The 17,172-nt window shown below is 41.9% G+C and overlaps 1 protein-coding gene across 1 annotated transcript in view; it reads left to right on the forward strand.

The window, feature by feature from the left end:
- The window catches only part of CPEB4 (cytoplasmic polyadenylation element binding protein 4), a 72,377-nt gene that overhangs the window by 24,663 nt on the left and 30,542 nt on the right, over window positions 1-17,172 (forward strand). The window lies entirely within an intron of this gene.

A 17,172-nucleotide genomic window follows, 5' to 3' on the forward strand; every position in this document is an offset into this window, starting at 1 on the left:
GTAAATAATTAGGCTGACATACTTGTACAGAATATAAAGTTTGAGTATTTAAGAATAGCTAAAATGCTTCCCCTACTACATGATAGTTTTGTCCATAATGTAGGTCACCTTTTTATTCTAACTGAAGAGGAGGCTCTTAGTAAAAGATATATTTATTTTTGGATTTATATCCCAGCTTACTGCCATGCATATAGGTGGCTAACAATTATTATGTTTACGCATGTTTTCTTCAGTACAGGCACCTCTTGATTTATGCAGGGTTTATGTTCCCGAAAATCAGAGTGTATATTAAAAACGCATAACTGAGTGGGATTTGCTTTGAGTAAAGGATAGGATTGGACTTTATGTGGCTTCTGCTTCCTTGAGATGGTGTAGAGGGATAGTTGAGGGGGAAAGTTACTGAGAGTGGGAGAGGGAGCCTGCAGATGTTGATGGCTGAGAAAGCAGTGATTAAAATGGTAGGCAGCAACTCTGAATGCATTTTATTTATCTTTTTTTTAATCTTCTGGCTTTAGAGGAGACCTCCCCCCCCACAGGAAGCTGCCAACATCAAATGGGGTTGCTCTTTCTTCTTTAGTAGCTAATTTATTGCATTTCAGCACAGCTTTGGTAGTGCTAAGCAAAGCGGGCAAACATCTCAACTGTAGAGGTTTTTGGAGTACATTGATCACGTTTATTTCAAAAATTGTACATGTAGATTAGACTTTTGGTATACATTTTGAATTTGAAAAATGTGTAAGTCAAGACCATGTAAGTGCAGAGATACCTGTATAATAGAATATACAGAGAATATGAAAACATAGATTGTGCCTTCAAGTGCCTTCAAAGTAGTAATTCTTTTAAAGCATAAAATTTAAAACGTAAGCTTTATCTGAAGGTATGCAAAATACACCTAGCAAGTTGACAGCTGTTTTTATCTCCTAAATATGCAGTTCACATATCTTGGGCAACTTTTTTTTTTCTGGTATGGCACAGGTTCCAGTCAAAGTAGTCCTTTCTCATTGTAGTGCTTCTTTGTACAGTGCAACATGAAGTACAGTAAGATGCAGAAACTATTGTTGAATGGAAGCTTGGGATTCTGATAAATTTTAGTTGGGATTACATTGCTTCCATTGCCTCATGACATTGTGGGAAGTGTACTTTTATGTATTGAGTCTTATCTTTGCTCTGAGATAATGTGAACTACATTTCACAGCCTGCACCCTTCTCCAAGGCCCTGGTGTGCATGCCTGTGTGTGTGTGCTCACCTCTACACATGAAACTACACTTCTTATTATCTGGAGTGGCCAAGACATTCCTATTTGTGCCCAAGCCTTGGAGCAGGCTGAGGCCTGGAGAGATGGGGACTTGTATACTATGCTCTACTACCTAGTCAACTGCAGTGGGGTGGTGACTACTGAGGATCTGATAGCCCATTGTTAGGCCTTGGTCTAGTTTCGAATGTGTAGACCCTGGCTCATGTTGGTGACTACACTAGTACTAGAAGTAATCAGTAGGCATTCGCCTGGCTCTATTGATCTGAGATCTGTGAACCCAACCAAACTGGAATGGGTTCAGAGAAGAGCGATGAGGATGATCACAGGTCTGGAGAACAAGCCCTATGAGAAAAGGTTGAGGGAACTTGGTATGTTTAGGCTGAAGAAGAGAATACAATAGCACTCTCTTGAAATACCTGGAGGGCTGTCATATGGAAGAAGGAACAAATTTGTTCTGAACTGCCTCTGAGAGTAGAAATAGATCAAATGTGTTCAGACTGGAAGAGAGGAGATTCCAGATGGATATTGGGAAGAAATCCTTGTTGGTAAGGGTGGTTTGGCAGTGGAACCAATTACCAAGGGAGGTAATGCACCCTCCAAGGTGAATCCAAGGATGGATTTGACCTCACTGGAGATCTTGAAGCAGAGGCTCAACAAGCACCTTCTGGAGATACTATATGAGGATTTCCTGCTACAGGCAGGGGGTTGGACTAAAAGACCTTGTGGATCCCTTCCAACTCTATGATTCCATTATATTCTGGACCTTTATGATGTCTGTTGAAGTCTTGTCCAAAATGGATAATGAGGGCCCCTTAGTCCCAATTTCATTGCTGAAATCTGGTAACATGAACAGTATCATTTTTAAAAACTTTGACAGAAACCGCTCAGCAGGTGTGTGTTGCCTATCCTGAGTGTAGAAAATAGATCAAATGTTTGCAGGCAGAAAGCATGAACAGTACTGTTTCTTTTGTCAACTCAACATTTAGCAGCTGGAGGAATTGCTGAAGGTATATAAATAACCATCTTTCTGTTTGAAAATGGTTTCAATCAAAACATACCTTAAGCAAGATATTAATGTTCAGCCTCCTAGAAGCAGCATGTTATGCAACTCGTTTATCTTATTCTGGGTCAGTGTTTAAGCAATAATCTTAACTTATAACTTGGGATTTTGTGTGCCTGACTTATTTATTCACTTTGTCCAAGGCTTTTGCTCTAGTTCGTTACAGACCTTGGGGTGACTTGAACAGATTTATGGTCTTCCTTGAAAGTAAATTTCTTCTGTTGTCGAGGTTGCTGAAAGTAATGGAATTAACTTACACTTTAATAGTGCTCTTGTCTAAAAGAATCCCAAAATGCTTGATAGACTGGTTAGCTTTCACCCACTTCTGGACTGAAAAGCAATGGCTATTACTGTCACAAAACCCACATACTGATTTCACCTGGATAATCCTAAATGCAAGAAGGAACCAGTTTATGGAGGACCATAGTGGTAGATGAAGGGAAGGGGGGGGGAAACCCGCCCTACTGGATCAAACCAAAGATTCATCTAGCACAGGGGTCGGCAACCTTAAACACTCAAAGAGCCATTTGAACCCATTTTCTTCTTTTTTTTCCCTCAAAGAGAAGAGCCCAACACAGACTCACATGGTTACCATTTCCATGGCACTGTTATAAAACAAATGCAGTAGAATTAGTACATGAAGAAGTTAGAAGAAATAACTCCTTCCATTTTTTCCTCTGATGGCATTATATTGAAATAGGGGTTATAATTAATCTTTTTGATGGGTTTGTCCCTGCTCAGTGTAATGTGATATTCTTCAAGAGATGTGTATGTGAGAGAGAGCTGGAATGACCCTCTAGTTTAATGTGTCTTCTCCTTTTTTTCCCCTTTGTACACGGTAATTCCCTCTCTTCCTGATTGTGGCAAACCATAGTTTGCTGCTATATCTGAACAGGCAAACTGTGCTTTTGCTTGCAAGAATCAAGCCATGGTTTGTAGTCTTAGTTTGGAAGGCAAGTTCAAATCATAGTCCTATGGAAAAGGTTGAAACTTACACTTGAGGACAGGATTTGTATGTGGAACTAGAATTATTTTAATATCCTTTTAAAAAAAAGCATGCCAAGTTCAAACAAGTATAAAACAAATGAAAAATAGTCTGGTGGAATTAATGGGAAACCATGTAGCTGATGCATGGAGAAAATGGAAACCATGTAAGCTGATGCATGCTGATTTTTGCTTAAATTGGAATTATAATTTAGTTTGGATTAATTAACTCTTCTGTTTAAACTAGTGCATGTGATGACTCAGAATATCCAGAGGGTAGCTACATTCAAGAGTATAAATATTGGTTTGGCTTACTAGCCTGCCATTATTTGCTGTTGGCACTAATCCTATCCCTTCTCTTTAGTCTTCTGACACCTGCAGATTGCTTGGGAGTGAGGCAGGACATTGGCACAATTTACACTTGGGTTTGGAGAAGGTTAGAAGTCTCCCAGCTGTTTGAAAGTGACTTTTGTTTCCTGCCTTTTCCAAACCACAGTACAAATGAGAACTTTGAGATGATTTGTGTGGTTCTGAGCATTCTGCTTACAAGAGGGCTGAGGCACTCACCTTAGTAATCTGGTGAATAATTTTGTAGATACCTGACCCCATAAATCATATGCATTTGGTCTGGGAAATATTATGTTGGGTGCTTCGTCCTGATAAGAGCTGGAGAAAACGGACATAATTTCCTTTCATAAACAAGCAATCTAGGTTAATAGCCCTCCAAATAGATCTAATCTAAAATGGAATTGCCGTCAAGGATCTTAACCACACAGACTCCATTCATGGACTAAGCGTTTTAACTGTTTCATGTGAGACATACATTATTTTTGAATAGTGCTATTGCTATTTAGTCATTGTAGGCTTTTAAGAGTTTATTCATGACACTTCTTCAAGCATCATTAAAAAATGTTAAAACCTGGAAAGATGTAACGTGATCTGCTTATAAACATAAATACAATTGCAGTTGCAGGATAAGTATTTCCTTAATCAGTTTTACCAGTAAAGACAATAGGGTAAGGAGGATTATAAATACTTTTAAAATTAAGTTTTAATATAATAATTTTCAGATTCCTGTTTTTCTGAGAGAATTGGCAGAATACTTTGTTGCTTATGAGTTTTTAAATATCAGTCACAATATAACCTTACAAAACATTTCAAATCTCATGAAATGTTATTGGCGCACTGGTTAAATGTTTGGTGATTGGAGGCATTCCAGAGTGTTCCGGGGGCTACTCGGTTTACCTGGGGGAAGGGGATGAAAGTTCCCTTCTCTTGAGGAGAAGGTGGTGGCTGCTGCCTGGAGTGTGCTGGATGCAGAGGCAGCCATTTTTGGCGCCGCTGCAGCCCCACATACTGGGCAGCTCAGGATTGGGCTGCCCATGTACTCTTGAACATATAAACAAGCATCTATTGTCAATGTATGTGTATTTTATTTTTTAAACATTGCAATTCTTTTTTAGTAGACACAGAAAAGATATAATACTCAAACAATTGTCTTGTTAAAATACTGTCAAAAGTTATAGCACTTCGTTTTTGTTGACCATTTTTCTGAATCCTCCACTTAGTCAGTTCTGAGTAGCTGTCATTTTCAGGATGATATTTATATTCACAGAACTTGTCTAGAGACTTAATTCTGTTTCCTTTATGAGATTCTTGACTTTCATGGACTGAATTTGGCACAAGGAGACCTTCTTTCCCTCCTTCTAACTGTAGTTATTTGAAGTGACAATTTGAGTGTTGTCATACTACTGATGAGCCAGACCAAATGCTTTGTTTCTTCCTAGAAAAGAGTAGAAAGACTATCGACTCTGAGATGGTAATTGGTTGCCTGCAAGTAGTGCAAGAAGGAACTAGTTTATGGAGGACCATAGTGGTAGATGAAGGGAAGGGGGGGGGAAACCCGCCCTACTGGATCAAACCAAAGATTCATCTAGCACAGGGGTCGGCAACCTTAAACACTCAAAGAGCCATTTGAACCCATTTTCCGGAGAAAAAAAAACCTTGGGAGCCACAAAACCCTTTTGACATCTAAAATGAAGATAAAACTGCATATGTAGTTTTTTTTACCTTTATGCTCTTATAGGTCCCATTTTATAATGTAGCCCCCTCTTGTAGCTTTTAGTTAGTTTTGTCATGCATTCTTGTCCTGTGTTTTCAGATACCTGGTCCTCTATGGTGTTTTGCCTGATTCCAAGGCCATTCTCTGCCTGGAGAATTATGCCCACTTTAAACAAATTAGCTCCCCTTCTTTCCCCCAACAAATGACCCTGGTTCTGCCCTGCAGTCCTGCTAGACCCTACCTCCAGGGTAGCTTGCCTGTTCAACCTGCAGGGGTCCTCTCTCCTGCCAACAGCCTCCCACCACTACAGCAGACCCTTGGTCCTCAGCAGGTCTTGGGCACAGCAGCCATACTTCAAACTCCAGTGTCTCCAGCAGTCCATTAGTCACAAAGTCAGTCAGAGTATCCAGGACAGAGTCCAAAGTCAATAAGCCAAGTTACAGTCCAAGGTCAGATTCCAAAGTGAGTCAGTCAGAGTATCTAAGTCAGTCAGTTTCCTCTCCAACCTACACTCCTTCTACAACCCACACCCCCTTCCTGCCTCAGGTGCTCCTTATATCCCTTAGGGCCCTATTGCCCTCAAGTGGCTGCAGCTGTGCAGCACACTCTGCTGGATGCCCAGGGCTTACCCTTAAAGGGGCCGCTGCTGACACCACATATACCTCCTCACCAGATCTTCCATGATTCCAATACATATGGTGGTTATGACATCTGCTTATCTTACATGGATACTAAAGAACTCCCCCCACCTTCCAGAGGCACGCTGCTGGAAGGAAAAAAGGACACAGACTCCGGAGGTGGGGAAGAGAAGAAGCCAGAGCTGGGGGGGAAGGTGGGGGGGCAGCCACAGGCCAGCTTCTGCCCTGCCTGCCTGTCCTCCCTCCCTCAGGCTGCAACCCTCTCCACACTATCCTGGGAGTAAGCCCCATTGACTACAATGGGACCTCTGAGCAGACAAGTTGGTTGGAGCTCTCAGGTTGCAGTCCTCTCCACACTTTCCTGGGAGGAAGCCTCACTGACTACTTGTGAGTAGACCTGCATAGGAGGGGGCTGAGGCTGCAGCCCTCCACACCTTCCTGGGAGGAAGCCCCACTGACTACAGTGGGGCTTACTTGTGAGTAGACCTGCACAGGAGGGGGCTGAGGCTGCAGCCCTCCACACCTTCCTGGGAGTAGCCCAGGGACTACAGCAGGGCTTGCTCACGAACAGACCTGCCGGGCGCAGGCTCCCATTCACCCGTGCTTGGCCTTGAGCAGGCTCCAAAGCTGCAATCCCAGGCACCCTTTCCTGGGAGTAAATCTCATCCGATGTAATGGGGCTTACAACTGAGTAGACACGCATAGGAGCACGCTCCAAGGCTGCCATCCCAGGCACCCTTTCCTGGGAGTAAGCTTCATCCGCTGTAATGGGGCTTACAACTGAGTAGACACGCATATGAGCAGGCTCCAAAGCTGCCATCCTAGGCACCCTTTCCTGGGAGTAAGCTTCATCCGCTGTAATGGGGCTTACTACTGAGTAGACACACAGGATGTCTCCTCTGCTGTGGAGGAAAAGCCTCTCCTTGCACTGAGTGAGGACCTGCTCAGGGAAAGGCGGGCTGCAAGGGCTAGCAATGGCTGAGGAGGAGGGCGTCCTGCTGGAGAGTTGGGGAAGGGAAAAACAGGGAGCTTAAGCCTGCAGAGCGGGCAAAATTGAAAAGGGAAACCAATGCAGGGCAGGTGGGGGTGAAGGGAGAGGAGGGCAGTGAGCTCAGGGGGCGGAGGGAAGCAGCCTGCGCTCCCAACACAGGTGCCTCCTGTCACCCCCTTTGCCACTTTCACCCGGAGGAGCCGCAGCAGATGGCTGAAAGAGCCGCATGCGGCTCCAGAGCCACGGGTTGCCGACCCCTGATCTAGTATAACATCATATTTTTCATAGTAGCCAACTAGATGCCTCTAGGGAAACCTACAAGTAAAGCATGGAAGCGGTACTGCTCCCCCAATGTTTCCCCCAGCAATTGATATTCAGTGGTATACTGCCTTTGAAGAAGCCAGTTCCTATTAGCCATATCCTCTATGAATTTATCTAATATCTTTTTCAAGCCATGTGAAATGACTATCATTGCATTGCACAGCACATTCTGTAACTTAGTATTTTGTGAAGTACTTTCTCATATCTATCTCAAAGTTCCATTATAAAACTTATCCTTCCACAGCATTTAGTGGATGGTAGCAATCAACAACTCAGCAAAATGCAACCAAATCAACCAGATGCTCAAAAGCAGCAATTTCAACCACAAATAGCCCACAGGTGTGCAGTGTGACTTTGGGTGCCGTTTGTTAGTAGGGCCATTGGAGGAGCTGCTGGTAGTACAGTGTGCCTTGTCAGTGGTCAAAAAACGGATGGTGTGCCTTGACAATTTTAGTGCCTTGTCAATGTGATGTGAGATGAAAAGGTTGAATGTTGCTCTAAAGGCTTGCTGAAACCCCAGGAGCTGGGGTCCTGACTGCAGTTTTCTTCATTCTTAAAGGTGTGTTGTCAAGCTGTTTTCCCTGTAAGTAGTGGTAGAATTAATGGAAGCCAGTTAGGTTTTTGAGGATATACAGGTTCTCCCATGTTATCTGTGGTTTTGGTAGCTGTGAATTTCCTCACCACAGGTCTTTGAACCCACAGGGGACCAGCAGGCCTGGACCCTCTGGAGGTGAGGGGAACTCTGCTCCCTTTACTTCTGGGAGGGTCTTCAGAGTCCCACAGAGGCTGCACACTTCTGCCTGCAGCCTCTGCAGAAAGCCTCCAGAGGTGTCCAGAAAACTGCTCCAGTTGCCTTCAGAGGTTTAAAGGGCCCCAAAATCCACAAATTCCAACATCCACGGATTTCACTATCCACAGGGTTTCCAGGAATGGATAAGAAGGGCCTGCTGTACATTGAAGGCATCAGGACCCACCAGGTGCATCATCTTAAACTGATGAAAGGCAAGTTAAGTGCCTTGATACTTTAGTCCAATAGCTCATCAAGTTCAGAATACCCTTACAACTTCTTTCTCTTCCAATACAGAAGCTATCCCTTACAAATGAACAATCAAATTGTAGTATACTAGGAAAATACCCCAATATAATAGTTGGTTAAATAACATTGGTGGCTTTCTTGAAGCAGCAAGTGGGTGATAGGGAAATGTGTTGGATCAAGAATAGTCTATTTCTGCTGTTCAGGGAAGCAGCTGATGGCACAAAAAAGGAAAAAAAAATGTACTGCAGGGAAACTTGAGAGTAGTTTAGAGTACCAAGGTGTCTCCAGCCTTCCCAGCGTGTCTTTCTGGAATTATAAAGTGCTGATTTGTAGATCTACATGGATGATACCAAATGCTATATGCAGCATGCTAGATCATATCACTTTCTGAAAGAACTAGGGTGACTGTTGGCAGGTATTGCAACACTTGCACCTTGATATAATTTTGTAATACAGTATGAATCCGAAATAAGATTTTTATGATGCTTGGGGATCTTGGGTAGTTAAATAAGGTACTTATTTAAACTTGTCCTCTAGTTACAGCTATGGTAGGATTCTCACCCACCTGTCATACACACTTCATAGTGTTTTGTTGCTGCTGTTATTCTGAACTGCTAATAACACTCAGAACAGCCTTCTGGTTCTGAAGTTTTTGTGGTTGGAGAACTTCTCTTGAGGTTTGGGGTTCCATTCTGCCATTTGTAGGTTTCATAATGAAAAGCCAAGCGCTAACCAGCTGCACATCCTTTGGTCTGGCTTTTGGAAAACAGTGTGCACAGATACCAGTGCGCAAAGTTCTGATGATAAATAAATGACTTGGTTACTATCTTGGGCAAATAGTAAACTCCTCACTAATGTGTTACTTCATACATGGTCTTATTCAAAGTGGCTGTTCTAAAGGTTTTTAAAAATAACGGTTACCTTCAAATAAGAAACAATGGCTTGCACCTAAAAAAAATTATCATTTGAGGATTTTATCTGATGCACAGAGGAGGAAAGTGACCTCTGCTGAGGGCGGTGGCATACTTTTCAATTTAAGATAGCAGTACTTGATAGGAAGCAATATTTTTAACTTCAGATTGATTTTGTATTCTCATACTGTGTTCTAGTACTGCTGTTTCTCTTGATATTTCTGCCCATCAGGAAATGAGATTGAACAGAGCATTTGTTACATTAGGAATGTAAAATTCTTAGAAGATTATTCTTAAGTGAATGAAATTGGACTGAGAGTCTCAAACTACACAAAAATTTAGATTAGAAGATCAGGATGCCCTGGAAAAATGTGATTGGATTGCAGCACTGATCAGATTTGCTAATTTTCAGATGATAGAAAATAGCTGTGTGTATTAATATTTTTGTTTGGAGCCTTTCACCATTGCTATCAGTTCTTAAAAGTGTGTTTAGGACTTGAATATTCCATGCCATTTGGCCATCTTCACCTTTTCTAGGGAAATGCGGCCTCTCTGGGGAAGTAAACAGGAAATGGAACTCTACTGTGTAACAGATACAGATACTTTATTAACGGTCATCCGACCAGCTAGTCACAAAACAACACAGCAAAATACACAAAATTAAAACCAACATCCCTTTAGACATATATAAAATCATAAAATCATCAGTTATACTGTGTAAAAGTATAAGGAGAGTGTATATTGCAAGAAAAAAGAGGGGTAGTAGGAAGCTTCTGCTAAGTGTGAACCTGGAAATGAGAGCAGGAAAATGGGCTTTGGCAACAGCAGAACATGTGTTGGAGGTGTATGATGCAGAATGCCTTGCCCGTTAGGGAAAACGGGATTAGGGAGGTAACCCAGGCAAGGAACTTGACTAACAAGAGCTCCCAGAGAGTGAAGCAGCATGATTGTGGAACTGATGCCTGTGATTGCAGTTGAAACAATGTGCAGTTTTTTGCACATTGGGGCAAAAAATCAAAACTTTAGATATAGGCTGATGGGTTCTGAGCTGTCTGTGACAGATCAGGAGAGAGATCTTGGGGTGGTGGTGGACAGGTCGATGAAAGTGTCGACCCAATGTGCGGCGGCAGTGAAGAAGGCCAATTCTATGCTTGGGATCATTAGGAAGGGTATTGAGAACAAAACGGTTAGTATTATAATGCCGTTGTACAAATCTATGGTAAGGCCACACCTGGAGTATTGTGTCCAGTTCTGGTCGCCGCATCTCAAAAAAGACATAGTGGAAATGGAAAAGGTGCAAAAGAGAGCGACTAAGATGATTACGGGGCTGGGGCACCTTCCTTATGAGGAAAGGCTACGGCGTTTGGGCCTCTTCAGCCTAGAAAAGAGACGCTTGAGGGGGGACATGATTGAGACATACAAAATTATGCAGGGGATGGACAGAGTGGATAGGGAGATGCTCTTTACACTCTCACATAATACCAGAACCAGGGGACATCCACTAAAATTGAGTGTTGGGCGGGTTAGGACAGACAAAAGAAAATATTTCTTTACTCAGCGCGTGGTCGGTCTGTGGAACTCCTTGCCACAGGATGTGGTGCTGGCGTCTAGCCTAGACGCCTTTAAAAGGGGATTGGACGAGTTTCTGGAGGAAAAATCCATTATGGGGTACAAGCCATGATGTGTATGCGCAACCTCCTGATTTTAGGAATGGGTTAAGTCAGAATGCCAGATGTAGGGGAGAGCACCAGGATGAGGTCTCTTGCTATCTGGTGTGCTCCCTGGGGCATTTGGTGGGCCGCTGTGAGATACAGGAAGCTGGACTAGATGGGCCTATGGCCTGATCCAGTGGGGCTGTTCTTATGTTCTTATGTTCTTATGTTCTTATGAAACTGCAAGAAAGCTTTGGATTCCTGTCTCTCAGACCATGGTACACCTTTTGAAATAGCAGTTTTAAAAGCAAGTTGTGAAATGGGTAGGTGGGTATGCACGCACATGCATGAGTGTGTTGTTGTTTGAAGGGAAAAAGTAAGGACAAAAAAAATTTCACTTTGCATGCTGGGCAGCCCAATGCTATCTGAAATTGGGTTGTTGGCTGCAGCCGTTTATGATAGCAGAGCATGCAGCCCTTCATCAGTTGCCATTTTGGGAGCGCTACCGCAAGAGGCGGCGGCGGCAGCAGCATTCACTGGATGTTGGTGGTTCTCCCTGGATCTGCCGCAGCTGGTAAAGTAGCAGCATTTGCTTTGAGTGCTGAGCTCCTGCCTGTGGCTTAGCACTACTAATTCCAGGAAATACCACAATTAATGTAGGCAAGAGTCAGGAGCCCTTTTTTCTTGGAACCTTAGTGAAAATGTGCCCCTTTAGCTGGTACAGAGCAAATGTCAGCAGCTGTCTTCAGTAGTGTTTTGTGATGCACATGTTTGAAAGTTGCTATGGTTTTACGTTTTGACATGAGCTTACTGTAAGTTAATTTGTATATAGGAAAAGCATGTTGTAACTTACCCTACTGGAAGAGTTCATGGTTATGTTCAGTTAAGTTTGCACCTGTAGATAGGTACAATCCTTCTTAAAGATGAGTTTTTCAGTGTTGCTAGAGTATTACAAAGTAAGATCAAACTTGGAAAATAAAGAATATTCTGAATATGTGCTCAATTTTAAAAAATTTTGATCTAAATCTCAGGCCTAGGTTTTCTTAGTGTATGAACATTGCAAAACTATCAAATATATTTTAGTTCTAAATGCCAAAGTCATCTGATTTTTTTTTTAATTAAACAGGCATTAAGTAAGATGAAAAAAATTAACTGGGCTTTAGGGTATTCAATAAGTAAGTTTTTCCTGTTGTGGAATATAAGAAGATTATCTGCAAAGCTGTGATTTGAACATTCCATTTGAAATTTAGTTTTACAGATGGTGAACACCACTAAGTTTGTTCCAGCAAGCTAAGTGACACACTAAAGTAATCCTGTACAGGTTTATTTAAAATATATTCTTGTACATTCAGATATACAGGCATACTCAGAATGAATCTGTGAATGCTCACCATTGAGCTTCGGTAATATAATTGACCCACATCTTGCACCTGACAGATTTGCACGAATTCAACTTCATGCTGTCGGTCAACAAAAATAACCCAGAAGTTTAAATATTGTATGCCAGTGTTTCCCTAATTGTTGGTTGGGACCCACCAGTAGGTTACCACCTGATTATGTTAGGTCAGTAGGTTGAGACTGAATCCAGAAAAGACAGAGGTCCCATCTTCCTACCTATTCAGGACAAAATACCATGCCTCTCTTCCACTGAAAGCCCACCCTGCCTAGCAGCTCCATACCCTGAATTTTCAACTTTTTTCAGTGGTGGCTGAGCTAGGTGTTATACAACCCATCTGAATTAGGCTCATGACTCACCTAGTGGGTCTGGACCCACAGTTTGAAAAATGCTGTTCTAAACCATTTTTCTAAAATTGGAAAGCCTTAACCAAGGAGTGATGATGCTGTTCCATTCAGTAGAGGGAAGACAACTGTCCTTATTTACCCCAGGATAATATATTTTTCTGTGGCAGTTTGCTGGTATCTCTTGCATAGATATAAATGCAAGGGCAATACCAACAAACCACCATTGGTGTATGTATGTGTATATATAATATAAACATAGAAAATCAATTATGTTGCTGCTTTCTTGTTGCTCTGAAAATGAGAGGATGTCTACTTTCAAAACAAGTGGATCAAAGAACCTAATAATCCTAACTGCTGTGTGATCATATTTTCCACAGGAAAAAAAGAGCTTTACTTGAACGTATTAGTATTTTCTAAAAGAAATTCACTGTAATTTAAATCTGGCATGTTTGTACATGCTGACATAAATTAGCAAAAAGACTTGAGAATGAATATTATAGGAACTAAATTCACAGTTATCTAGCATTTCTGAAGAAAATATTTTTTCCCCATTCATTTAGATCAGGTGTGTCCAAACATTTTAGCAGGAGGGCCACATCATCTCTTTGACACTGTGTCAGGGGCCAGGAAAGAGAGAATTAATTTACAATTTAAAATTTGAATAAATTTACATAAATGAATATATTAGAGATGGAACTTATAGGTGTATGAATGAAGGACTTGGAATAGCTCAGGGCCCATAAAAGGCCTTGCACAAAGCAAGGCCAGCCTTTCCTTAGCTGCTACTGCTGCATCACAGTCGTGAAACAGCAAGTAGGGGAGGGAGCCCTCGTCCTACAGCTCAGATGAGAGGTCAGACAGTTGTCCTCATGCTGAGAGCAGTTGCGTTGGTCCAGCACGGACTCCAGCAAGTGTCCGGAGGGCCAGAGGCTCATTGGAGACTGGGGGCTTCCCAAGGGCCTGATTGGGAGCTTCTGAGGGCCGCAGGTGGCCCCCGGGTAGGGGTTTGGGCACCCCTGATTTAGATTGTTGATCACGGGAAGAACCCAACACCTGCTAAATGCTCTTTATAAAACATTGAGGATCATGCATTTGGTTATGCCTTATCCATCTCTCTGAATTGGTAACTTTGTAAAGCAGCTTGAAAGTATTTCAAAATGCATTTTCTTCAGCTCCCCAAACATACCGGGCTTTTGAGGCTGAATTCTAGCTGAGTGTGGAAATTGACATTTCAAATACCATTTTAGCCAATACATACCGTAATACAGTTGTCCTTTCCCCACTGAGAATGGAAGAAATCCTCTCTTGTCCTCTGAGCAAGATGACACAAAGGCAGTGGGAAAAATACTTTTCTTAGGAACATGTTATCTTTGGGAGCTGTATGTACACATGAAGGTGGCTTCTCCTGAGCCAGATAATCTCTGCATCTATTACACAGGCCAACACACATTTTGCTTCCTTAAACATTACACCAATTCCTGGGTATATTAGGGGTGCTGATTCCAAAAATAGCATCCATTTTGCCCCATCATGTCTAGTTTGGGAGACACAGCATAGCCTCTTTAGTGAATGGTTCCAGCAGCTTCCTCATGAGGAAGCTGCTGGAACCATTCACTAATGAGGTTATACTATATCTCCAAAACTAGATGTGATAGGGCAAAACGGATGCTATTTTTGGAACCAGCACCTCAAATTCATATAAAACCTCCATAAAGTTTGGGGAAAACGTTTGACCCTCAATTTTGTAGGCCTGTGTTATTGGTAGAGGTGTGATTTTTTTTTTTTTTTGGTTTAATTTTTTTTTTTTTGCAGATTTCATTTTTTGACAAAAATGAGACATTTTTGTGTTCTTATTCCAAGGATGCATTTTAAAAAATAATTATAAATTATAATAGCTGTAAAAGTTTACTAGCTAGGTGGTATAGTGTCAGCAGAGGAAGCCAGAGTCATTACCCATGCACCCCCCACTCCAACCCAACCAGCCTACAGTGACCAATATGTGGAGGTGTTAGAAAGCAGTTTTTTATTTTTTACAGATTTTGGTTTTTTTAAGAAAAATGAGAAGCGCAGAAAGCGGTGTTATGTGTTCTTATTTCGTTATCACACAAAAAAAGAATCACATCTTGAATTATTGGATACTCTTGTCTGGCAGTATTTGTCCACAGTCTCAGCTCTGTTATCTGAGATCCTTTTAAATGGAAGTTCAAAGAGTTGAACTTGGAGCATTTTGCCCATTCAAAAGATGTGCTGTGAACTAAAACAACCCCCCACACACTTATTTTCATATCCATGACCAGCTTCTTCCAGAACAATGGAATTATCTAATTTGACATTATCCCTACCTAGTTATTGTGAAAAGGTAAAGGTTGCTGTATGTAAATGTTCATGACGTGTGCACTGGCTGACCAAAGCAGCACTATATGTATATCCCTTAATGTAACATATGGGGGGGGGGGATTGTATCTGTGGATCCTGAATCCTGCACGTCTTCTTCAGGGCTCAGAAGAGGATGCGGAAGGGGTGTCTGGCGTATCTGTGGTTTCTGGTATCTATGGGGGGGTTCCAAAACAGAACCCCCGCAGCTACTGGGGCCTCTTTTCTGTAGCATACAGCTCATAACACAGGCAACACTGCCTATTCATACACTCATAGGTAAGTATCATATGGTGGTTTAGGAAAGATTGCAGTGGTGAAACTGTCTGAACAGTGTACTTCATAAAGTTGTTAGTTTGGTTTGATGCTTTAAGCCCTTTGAGATACAGGTAGAAAGGATTGATAACCCTAGTTTTTTAAATTTGTATGATTAGCATTATTGCATTGCATAATTGGAAAAAGCTTATTGCAACAGAACCTCCAATCTCTTAACTGCTACTTTTTTCAAATCAAAGACACTTAATACAGGAGACACTAAGAATACATTGTATCTCTAAGGTGACATATCTTTGAATTTGTGAACATAGTTGACGGACCACAGAAAGCAGGAGATAATCTGGTATTTGAAAAATATTCACTCTAGCCATATAATTTGAACCAGATTAATATCCTGTTGCTGTGAACAGACATAAACAATCATTGGTGGAAATTCTCTAGAAGGCTCTAGAGAAGGCAACCCATGGGCCAGATCTGGCCTGCCACCTAAAATCATCTGGTCTGTAAACCAAATTCCATGTTGTCTAGATCCAGGTGTGTGCTGGAAATCCCTTGTATCCCTTCCCTTGGGGGGAGAGTTGGGCTTCCCTGGTTTGAGTCCATCCACTGCCTACCACAGTGGCCAGAAACCAAAGTGGGTTGGCCTACATACTGCAGCACTGGATAAATGCCTTCTCACTAGCCCAGGCAGGGTAGGTGGGACAGCAAATTAGGCAGCTTGCTGGTGTTGCTTTCTGGGTTGCCTGAGAGAGAGGGTTAACTGAGTGCTGCCTTTTCTTTCTGCTATGCAACTTCCTACTTTTGTTCTCATTCAGTTACTAAAGAAGACTGTCCAAAAGACACAAGGACTTAAGTGTCAAAACCAGTGCTGGTAACTAATCCTTTCTACCAGTTCTACCAACTAATCCTTTTATTAATATTTTACGGACTAGATTGTATGCATCAATATCCTTGTTTGTATTCAAGTACTGTAACTTAGTATGTGAAAAGAGCATACAGAAACTTGCAAAAACACTTTGGCAGTTGATATAAGCAGTCATTGTGCAAGATAAGATTTTAAAATCTCGGCTGTTGCCACATGCACTCTTTCCTTGGTATTTAAAGATTTTGAAATAAAACGAAACAACCTTCCATCCTTCAATGACTCATCAAGAAATTGCTTAAATTAAGGTTGGGCCAGTTGAGACTATACTTACTGGTCCCATGCATTTAAGCCATTTCTGCCCATATTTGCAACAAGGATCTAATGTATACACCTGTGGATTGGGCAAAAATGGTTAAAAGATATGCTAGTTCATTGTGCATGCACATTCTAGCCCCTCTCAGTTCCACATAACACATGGGAGTGAAGGCAAATCTTCTGAAGCATTCCTCTACAGCATGCTGAGAGAGGCATTTCAGATAAAATGCCTCCTGTTCCCAACATGATTAGGAAAACTCATATGGAACCAAGAGAAGGCACTGAAGTATGCATGCTTGAGCATGCCTTTAAATGCATTGAGCAGGTTCCAGTCGGAACTGGCCCACTACAGTTTCAACCCAACTACTCTTAAACTAACCAGAAAGAAGCCAGTGCATTACCTGGAATGCAATCTCAAATATTTACTAGTAATACACAGTTCCTTCTTGTTTCTATCTCATAGAGCCATAGTTCTCAAACTTATTGGTCTCTGGAACCCTTTATGCTCCTAAAAAAAATCAGGGAGCCCTGCCAGTGCATACATAGAGTCTCAGAAAAATGCTGGTACATGGCACAGACTGGTATAGCATCAAGCCCAACACTGAATACTGGTGAAGAACAAGAACAGAAGAGGAATGAGAAAGGAGAGTCACAAACAAGGGAGGCAGGAGGGACACACTAATTAACTG

The sequence above is a fragment of the Tiliqua scincoides genome, chromosome 2, assembly GCF_035046505.1.
Source record: "Tiliqua scincoides isolate rTilSci1 chromosome 2, rTilSci1.hap2, whole genome shotgun sequence".
Taxonomy (NCBI): Eukaryota; Metazoa; Chordata; class Lepidosauria; order Squamata; family Scincidae; genus Tiliqua; species Tiliqua scincoides.